The sequence below is a fragment of the Triticum dicoccoides genome, chromosome 1A, assembly GCF_002162155.2.
Source record: "Triticum dicoccoides isolate Atlit2015 ecotype Zavitan chromosome 1A, WEW_v2.0, whole genome shotgun sequence".
In the NCBI taxonomy this organism is placed as follows: Eukaryota; Viridiplantae; Streptophyta; class Magnoliopsida; order Poales; family Poaceae; genus Triticum; species Triticum dicoccoides.
In genome coordinates this window covers 587,956,517-587,966,196 of record NC_041380.1, presented here as the reverse complement: position 1 = coordinate 587,966,196, position 9,680 = coordinate 587,956,517, and the positions used below count along the sequence as shown (strand labels likewise).

General features: G+C 48.7%; 1 long non-coding RNA gene across 1 annotated transcript; it reads left to right on the top strand.

Annotated features, from left to right (window-relative positions):
* The first annotated feature begins 6 nt into the window (after positions 1-6).
* Positions 7-1,937, top strand: LOC119293058. Its single transcript, XR_005142957.1, has 2 exons — positions 7-268; positions 1,482-1,937. It is a non-coding gene; the product is annotated as an uncharacterized LOC119293058 (long non-coding RNA).
* The last annotated feature ends 7,743 nt before the right edge of the window (positions 1,938-9,680 follow it).

Genomic DNA, 9,680 nt, shown 5'->3' with positions numbered 1-9,680 from the left:
ACCTGTCCAACCGCTGCCAGCCCAACCACGGCCATGTCGATGGCGCTGGATTCCGCTGCGGACCACAACCCCCACCGCTCTCAGACGCTAGTCGGCCAGCAGGTTGATTGATTTTTCTCGACCACATGTGCACGCACACACACCTACACGCAAGCTGTTGGATCAATTTTGGCCACCGGCTAGATTACAAGCTCGTGCTCGTGCTGCACCTCGAGCGGGAGATGGGGATGGGCCTGGGTGGACGGGGTAAAACGGCGTCGCTACTCCGGTGAGCTTCCCTCTGCCGTCCGGCTGGCCCTTCTCCCCTCCTGCTCCCTCCTCCCTACCGACCTGCGCCCCACCATAAATGCCGGCGCCCTGCTCCCAGCCTCCACACAATCCACGAGCTTGCACAGGCGTTGGGCCGACGAGGTAGCCGCCTAATTGAACGCAGCAGTGGCCGGAGCTAGCGGTGAACGCGGTGGAGCTAGCCCATGGCCGAGCAGTGGCGGCATGGTGCACCACGGTCATCCGCTACCGCAAAGAGCTCGGGAGCGCACACGCCGCGCTCACCCACTCGCTCCTGCCCATCTCCTCCATGTCTGCGCTTCCGCCCTGCCAGGGCTCACTCTCCCTGCCACTACATCCCGGCGGACGGCAGGGCCAGGGCGCCGCCGTGCCGGCCGAGCTCGAGCTGCTTCGGCAGTAGTGCTGCTGGGGGGTTGATTGCTTTTTTATTTTAGATCCAAGGGTGTGTATGTAATTTTTTTGCCATGTCAGCACATTGGGCCCCAGTTGTCAGAAAGAGATCAAACGGGCGAAATCACTCGGTCAGTGTTTTTTGCAACTGAGATTACATGGATCGTGGTGATTTTTGCAACAGATTAACGACTTGGTGGTTTTCTGCAAACCTAGTGGCAAATGTGGTAGTTTTGTGCAATTGACTCCTGTCACAGGCCTTGCAACATGCTCTTGTTGATCTGTAATTTTTTTGATTGATTAGTTTGTAGACAAACTTATGGTTGATTAGTAAGTTTATTTTTTTAGAAAAGGAGGATGACCCCCGGCCTCTGTATCTGGGAGATGCATACGGCCATTTTATTGATTATTCTCGAGGACCTTACAAAGTAGTACAACAATATGCCTGAATCCTTCATCTTGGCAACATCTGCCGCTACTCCTATCCATATGATGAAGGGGGTGCAAGCTGGGCCAAATACCCAGACCTCTCACCTAAGCCTAACATCTAAAGCCGGAGGCCCCGACCGAGCCACATACCGGGTCCGGGGCACAATCCGGTCTAACGCACTCACATGTGTCATCGTCGCCAGAGTTATCATTGTCGTAGATGGTCAGTTGTGTCCCATGTGTCATAGTGATAGAATTGGCTGGTATAAATGATGCAAATGTGCTTACTACCAGTTTCATTCCGCAACCTGTTAACTCCCGTGAGAAGATGGAGTTGGTGTGCTGAACACTAGTTCTTTCCTTTTGTATTGCAGGTGAGGCTCGGCAAGAACGGAGTGGAGGAAGTGCTTGGGCTGAGCGAGCTGTCTGCGTTGGAGAAGGAGGGCCTGGAGAGCCTCAAGGGCGAGCTGTTGTCTTCCATCGAGAAGGGCATCACGTTCGCGCAGGAGAGCTAGGTGGCAACGTGCTCAGTGCTCAGCCTATAACGGTTCACACTTGAACTCATGCATTTTTTGTTCGGCCGCTTTCGTTGCCTCCAAACCCGGTTGTGCTGCGGGGCATCGAGGCGTCGTCGTGCTCCACAATAAAATGTACTGGCTTTGATGTCTCCAGACTGAACTGAACCTGTAGTACCAAAAACAGCAGACATCGGTGCCTACGAGTTTATAGCATTTGTACCCGAGATCACGAAGCGAAACTGAAGATTCTGTGAGCATTATATTGTGCCGATCGGCCCCTTTGTGTTGTACAGGGGCGGGTTTGCTGTTCTTCTTTAGAGATTCAGTAGCTGTTGAGAGCTCAGTTCGTTTTGGGTTATGGAATGATGCTTGGCGCGTAGGAGCAGTGCCAACTAAACTGCCATTTCAAGTGTGGAAGCAACGTGAAACGATGGTATGGTGATGAATGCACACCCAATTCTGGGCTTGGATGACGAAAACTTTGCTGGGTCAACGTACACAACACAGCATGAGCGAAGCACACAGCAGCTGCCAGTAGATAGATATGCCTACACGGTTGGGTCTCTATCTTATAGCCGAATAACCCAACGACCCCGAAGATGGAGGATGATCTTGTGTCGCACACGTTTCAGCAAATCATGGAGTGGATTCCTCGTGTCAATCCGATCACGCTGAGTGTGTGAAGGAGATGACGCGACGTTTAACCTTGTGATGAAGCTGTAAGCAGCTGCTAACTGAAGAAATCTATGCTTGGAAGCGGCAATGGCTCTGGGCTCTGGCAGGTTTGGACGTCACTTTGTGAACTCTTTGGGTAGCTGCGTATGCTGCTGGATTTCTCCCCCACAAAAAGAAGATAAGCTGTTGACAGACACCGTCTCTTTTAAGACTTACAGAAGCCGAGAGGTGACGGCACCGGTCCCAGTAGACACGCCGAAAATGAAAGGTGACACTGCCGCCGCCCAAGAAGATGATCAACAGATGCCATCTCAAGCCTACCACCGCTGACACGGTAATTCGATGGATCGCATGGACACCACCACGACCCGACCCCGGCACGACGCCCCGCTCCACAGACTTCGTTTTCAGGACGGTACGAGGAGCACCCTTGCTCCACACAAGCCACACCACACCACACGACAAGACAGGGCAGCAGGTTAATTTCTCAGCCGAATCAATGAGTCACCCGCTTCCTCCGACGCCAACCCGCACATTTAATTCTCCTCCGCGCCTATCCATATGTCGTTGTCACAATTTATTTTTTATAGGGGTTCTGAAAAAATTGATGTTATTAATCAAGGGAAAACAATTCATCATTTATTTTTGTCATGTCCGTTCACTATCTTGATTTGACACCTTGATTTGACGCACAACTCATGTTACCTACAATTTACCACTACTGTCAAGGGTACCGAATCTTTTTAGAAACTGGGTTGGTGGCATTCATCATAATCCGAAAGACCAAATCCATTTGGGAGTTTGTGCCATTCTTTGGACAATTTGTAATTACCAGAATGAGTGATTTTAGCAGATCATCTATTGCTAACTTTTTACAGGTTATCTTTAGAGCTATGCCATTATTTTGTATGCAGTTATCACTGCAGCATGTTGATGTTTTGATGTTTATAGCCTTTGGGTGCTGGTTTGTTTAATCATATGGCCGGTGAGAGAGTAGTATGTCATTAAGCTATGTTGTCTGGTTTCTAACTAGTTGTGCTCGTGTTTTATTTTTATTTTTCCTTCGATACTTGGTAACTTGAACTCATGCTATGTGACATGGTCGAATTCGGTAGATCTCAGGTAGGGGGTTCCGAGCTGGTAGTCTTGGCACGATGGTAACATGAACACATAATTTTACCCAGGTTCGGGCTCTCTCTAAGAGACAACATCCTACGTCTTGCTTTGATTGTATAGATGAACGGGGTACAGAGGACATGTTGATCTATCATGGGATTGTGTCTGAATGAGTTGGCCTCTATGGTCCACACCCCTTGGCTTGTATAGACACTGTGGGTACGTAGGGTTGCATATAGGTCGGTTACATTTAAGAATAAACATGCTGAACATTGCATTCATGCCTTGGAGTGTGCGCCAAGTTTTTGGAAGATTTCATCTTGATTCCTCGGGGAGGCTAACGAATGTGGCTCACTGGTGGGTGGTTTTGGGGGTCCTCGGCCTAGCTCACGTCCTCTGGGAGCCGACTTTGTTAGCACCGCCTTATCTAGTACACCATCATTACGATTAATGAAATGGAAGTATCGACGCGAAGCGTTCTTTTCCTATGCTCTAGGGGTGGCTAGGTTACACCTTCCCTCCAAGCAACACTGGTGAGTCCGTTAGGGTTTTTAGTCCTCATAGGGGCGGTGTTCAGGGGGATGTCGGCACTTCTTCTTCGAGTTGGTCTTACAGGCTCCAATCCCCCCGAGTTCGTTTGTCAGGAACATATAGAGCTCCGGCATAGTTTCTTGTCTTCTTCTTGGAGCAGAGGTTAGGGTTTCTCGTCGTGCGTGTGCAACGCCGAGATCGGATGTCAGACACTTCAAATCAATTCAAGGGTTCAACGATGACAACTACGGCTCCATGGCGCTGGTCCTTAGGGACACATGCACGAAGACTTCCTGGTTCTTATCGACAATGTTAGGCTGGCTATGGTAGGGGAGCAGTGACAACGACATGTTGGCAACTCGTTCTGACAAAGGTAGTGTTCGTTCAGTGGTTCAAAGACCTCAATGTAATTTTTATCAGGTTTGGGGTGCTTTGTATTTCTGGTGATTTTTACATATTTTTTTAAAAATAAAATGGATGTGTGCTTGATGTAGAGGCCGGTACTTCCCTTTTGATAGAAAAATAAAACAAATCAGAATCATATTTATAATTGCTTGTGGCGCGGGCCATCGAGGTGTGGTTGTGCTCCGGGAATAAATTGATGTAACCAACGTGAACTTACTTCCCTCGCAAAAGAAAGTGAACTGACTTGAAGTACCAGAAACAGCAAACACCGGTGCCACTGTTAACCTGTGCTATCGATATGTGCTTCTCTAGAGATTCAGAGCAGTGGTTACTGGTTAGGCACTATTGAGATACATCAGTTATTGAATGATGCGTGACGCATAGGATCAGCGCGAGCTGCCAACCCCAAGTGTGGAAGCAAGAGACACTGACAGTATGCTAATGGATTAAGTCTCTGCCTTTTCTGGTCAGTTGGATCCTGGACAGGGCGTGTTGAGTGCACTACCAGCTTTGGACATGGACGACTGGAGACGACCAGAGATTTTATAGGTCAGCACAATATGACCGAAGCAGACAGCTGCCATCAGATCGATGGATAGATATGCCTACAAGGTTGGGTCTCTATCCATCTATCTACATTTATCCCAAGACGCAGAGCATAAGCTTGTGCCACACGTTTTAGCCAGCATGTTTGCTAATCATCAGCTACTCCCTCTCATGTACAAAATTGTACTAAGTCAGCGATAATTAATATGGATGGATCAAATTGAGTACATGATTTTCTTTCTAGATTCAGACGATTTTGGGACGGGGCCAACGTGCAGAGCAGTAGCAACAAGCATTAACTCCGGCGAGGCCGAGCCAGGCTGCTGCCTGTAGCGTCGTCTTAGGCGGATGCAAGGAAGCTAGACCGGTACGGGTCAGGGCGAGGGAGGAGGGGTGCATGGGTCGTTGCCGTTGTCAGAAACCGGAGGGAGGGATAGGCCGGGAACCCCCATGAGCGCGCAAGCGGAAGAAGAAAGACGAGGAAGAAGAACATTGTTGCTCGCACAATCACCATCTGATGCTGATCAAACGCTCCAAAGCATGGTCTGACCTCATTTTTTTCCAGGCACCCGTTAAATAGGTGCTTCATTTCCCCCGCAAGAGTGCTCCATTTAAGCAATGAAGCTAAATAGTAGTAATTTTCTTTGCCAGTCAGGTTAAGTTTACGAAGGATGCGGCGTTTGACGTTGTGAAGGGAGTAAGCAGCCGGTAATGGAAAGTTATGCTTGGAAGTGGTGATATGTTCATTTTGCATCATGCTTTTATATCGATATTTATTGCATTATGGGCTGTTATTACATATTATGTCATAATACTTATGCATATTCTCTTTTTATTTTACAAGGTTTACACAAAGAGGGAGAATGCTGGCAACTGGAATTCTTGGCTGGAAAAGAAGAATTCTGCACAACTCCAAAAGTCCTGAAACTCCACGGAAGTCAGTTTGAGAATATATAAAAAATATTAGGCGAAGGAAGCACCAGAGGGGGGCCACCCACCATCCACGAGGGTGGGGGCGCGCCCTGGACGCGCCCCCTGCCTCGTGGGCCCCCTAGTAGGCCTCCGGTGCCCATCTTTGGCTATATGAGGTCTTTCACCCTGGAAAAAAAATCAGAAGCAAGCTTTCGGGACGAAACTCCACCGCCACGAGGTGGAACCTTGGCGGAACTAATCTAGGGCTCCGGCGGAGCTGTTCTACCGGGGAAACATCCCTCCGGAAGGGGGAAATCATCACCATCATCGTCATCATCGATCCTCTCGTCGGGAGGGGGTCAATCTCCATCAACATCTTCACCAGCACCATCTCATCTCAAACCCTACTTCATCTCTTGTATCCAATCTTTGTCCCAAAACCTCAGATTGGTATCCGTGGGTTGCTAGTAGTGTTGATTACTCGTTGTAGTTGATGCTAGTTGATTTATTTGGTGGAAGATCATATGTTCAGATCCTTTGTGCATATTAATACCCCTCTGATTATGAACATGAATATGGTTTGTGAGTAGTTACGTTTGTTCCTAAGGACATGGAGAAGTCTTGCTATAAGTAGTCATGTGAATTTGGTATTCGTTCGATATTTGGATGAGATGTATATTGTCTCTCCTCTAGTGGTGTCATGTGAACGCCGACTACATTACACTTCACCATTGTTTGGGCCTAGAGGAAGGCATTTGGAAGTAATAAGTAGATGATGGGTTGCTAGAGTGATAGAAGCTTAAACCCTAGTTTATGCGTTGCTTCGTAAGGGGCTGATTTGGATCCATATGTTTCATGCTATGGTTAGGTTTACTGTAGCTCAACCTTTTCAAGGTTCTTTGGTTTCACTCGTTTGTCAAAGAAGCAACTTAGTTTTACCTCTTCTTTTTCTCTTCCGTTCTTCCCTCCGGTGCCATTCTAGATCTCGGGACGAGATCCTCTCGTAGTGGTGGAGTGTTGTAGCGCCCCGAGACTGATGTGCCAGGTGTCCTCCAGTTATTCGCTGTTGTTGCCTTGTCTTTGCTTGCGTGTCATGCATTGCATATCATGTCATCATGTGCATTTCATTTGCATACATGTTCATCTCATGCATCCGAGCATTTTCCCCGTTGTCCGGCGCTCCGGCGCTCCTATGCCACCCGGTGTCCCTTTCTACCTCTTTTCGTGTGCGTGCGTGAAACGTTTTCGGATTGGACCGAGACTTGTCATGCGGCCTTGGTTTACCACCGGTAGACCGCCTGTGAAGTTTCGTGCCATTTGGACTTCGTTTGATACCCCAATGGTTAACCGAGGAACCGAAAAGGCCTCGTGAGTGTTGCAGCCCAACACCCTTCCAAAGTGGCCCAAAACCCACCTAAACCTCCTTCATCATCTCGGTCGTTCGATCATGATCGCGTGGCCGAAAACCGCATCTCATTTGGACTCTCCTAGCTCCCTCTACCTATAAATATGGGGCATCTCCCGAAAAATCGCGGTACAAACCCTAGATCTTACCTCTCTCCGCGTCGCCGGACAAGTCCGCCCGCCGGCGGACGCGTCCACCCAGCCGGCCACCTCACCCCGCCCAATGAGGGCGTGCCACCTCAGCGCCACCGCTCACGCGCCCAATCGCGGCATGCCACTTGGCGCCCCACCGCCCGCGCCACCCACCGGCCCGCGAGGCCTGTCCTCTTCGCCGCCGCCTGGCTGCACGCCTCCCGCGCTGGGTCGCCGCGCCGTCCGCCGTCCGCCAGCCGGAGCTCGCCGCCGCCTCAACCGCTGCCGCCGCGCAAGCTCGCCGGAGCGCCCACGCCTCCACGACGCCGGTCGCCGCCGCCGCCTTGGAGCTCGCGCCTCGCGCCTCGCCTGCCTCTCCTCGCCGCCGGCCCCGCGAGGCTCGTCGGAGCTCGCCGGCCGCGCCCCAGCTCCGGCAACCTCCCTCGATCTCCGGCGACCTCGTTTTCCTCACCGGCGATCTCCTCGGATTGCGTGCCTCCAGATCCAGATTCAAGTCACGGTTGACTTTTTCCCCTTCAACCCTTATTTTTTTGCAATCTTCATCATGCCTTATCTCTGCATCCGTAACTTCGATTTGTGCGTGTAGCATATCAAAATGTTCGCCTCAATGAGTACATCATTTCATATCATTGCATCATTTTCATTTGAGCTCATCTTGATGCCCGAAATGCTGTTGGAAGAGGGCTATGTGGTGAATTTTGTCCGATCTGTTTCAGCAAATAGCTATTTGTTATTTTTGCCATGATTAATGTGTGCATGATATGATCCTGAGCTCTACATGTGTTTTGTTATATGCCATGCCATCTTTACAGAGGTGCTTACCATGTATTTTTGTGATATGTGTGGTGACTAGCGCAAGCTTGCAAAGTAGCGTATTCGGTAATGCTGATTTCAGGGACTTAGAATTTCTAAGTCCTTGTCCTGATTTTGTTAGTATGCCATATGTTCATGTTGTTTCCTAGTGATCCGTGCCTCTTTTGAGTATGATCAGTAAGGATGTTTTGTTAACATTGTGGTGCTATATCCATCCATCTCCTTGTTTGCATTTGTGGAGCACTCTAGCTTGAGTCAATCGAGCTCTACTTTTGCTATATCGTGTATCCCGGCAGATTGTTGACTTGTTAGCGATTTTGCCGAGGATATTGCTATTGATCCGTGCATGCTATGATGTTGTTCTTGCCATGTCTAGATCCTATGCCATGTCTTCTTAATGGATGTATGCTTAGTTTGTCATGCCATGCTCTGTAGTGAGTGCATCGAGCTTGTAAACATGCCTACTCGTTAACTGATTTGCATGCTCCAGTTTTTCTCTTAAGTCTGAATCTATTTATGTTTTTGCTATGTTCACATGCTTGCAATTGTATTTTCTGATCCCTTTTGGCTCAAGGTCACTAAGGGACTTTTGTTAAGTGCTTTGAGTAGCTTCATGCCATGCCTTGATTTGCCATGTCAAGTTTCTGTAGCTTGTAGTTTTCATGCTCCAAAGTGTGCTTCCCGATGATAAATTCCAGACTTGTGTTAATTTCACAAAGTCTGAAACCTGTTATCATTTGCGCTTTTGCCATGCTTGTTTGAACCTGTTAATGGATGAATTAGCCGTAGCTCAGTGTTCATCTTTTGTCAATCATCTTGAGTGGATCCCTCCCATGTATTTTGTTGCCATGTTTGAGTGCTATAGAATATTTATCTTGTTGCATTTAGATGGTCACTTGCTGTTTATCGCAGTCCGGTGCCATATTTGTTTTGCTTGCCATTTCCAAACCATGCATCCGATTCCGGTGATCTTTATATCGATTTCAACCGAAATCACCTCAACTTTCCAGTGACACTCTTGGATTTCCAAGTTGAGGCAAGGTTCAATCATTCCTTTCCAAATCATGCATATGCACCGCATACCGCATCCCGCATATCATACCATGTTCATGTGTGGTTTGTTTACTATGTTGTGTGCTTTTTTCCGGTGTTGCTTCTTCGGGTTGGTTCCGGTAACGTCGCGTTTGTGAGGACCCGTTCGACTACGTCCGTTTGTCTTCTTCACGGACTCGTTCTTCTTCCTTGCGGGATTTCAGGCAAGATGACCATACCCTCGAAATCACTTCTATCTTCGCTTGCTAGATGCTCGCTCTTTTGCTATGCCTATGCTGCGATACCTACCACTTGCTTAACATGCCTCCCATATTGTTGAACCAAGCCTCTAACCCACCTTGTCCTAGCAAACCGTTGTCTGGCTATGTTACCGCTTTGCTCAGCCCCTCTTATAGCGTTGTTAGTTGCAGGTGAAGATTGAAGTTTGTTCCTTGTTGGAACATGGAG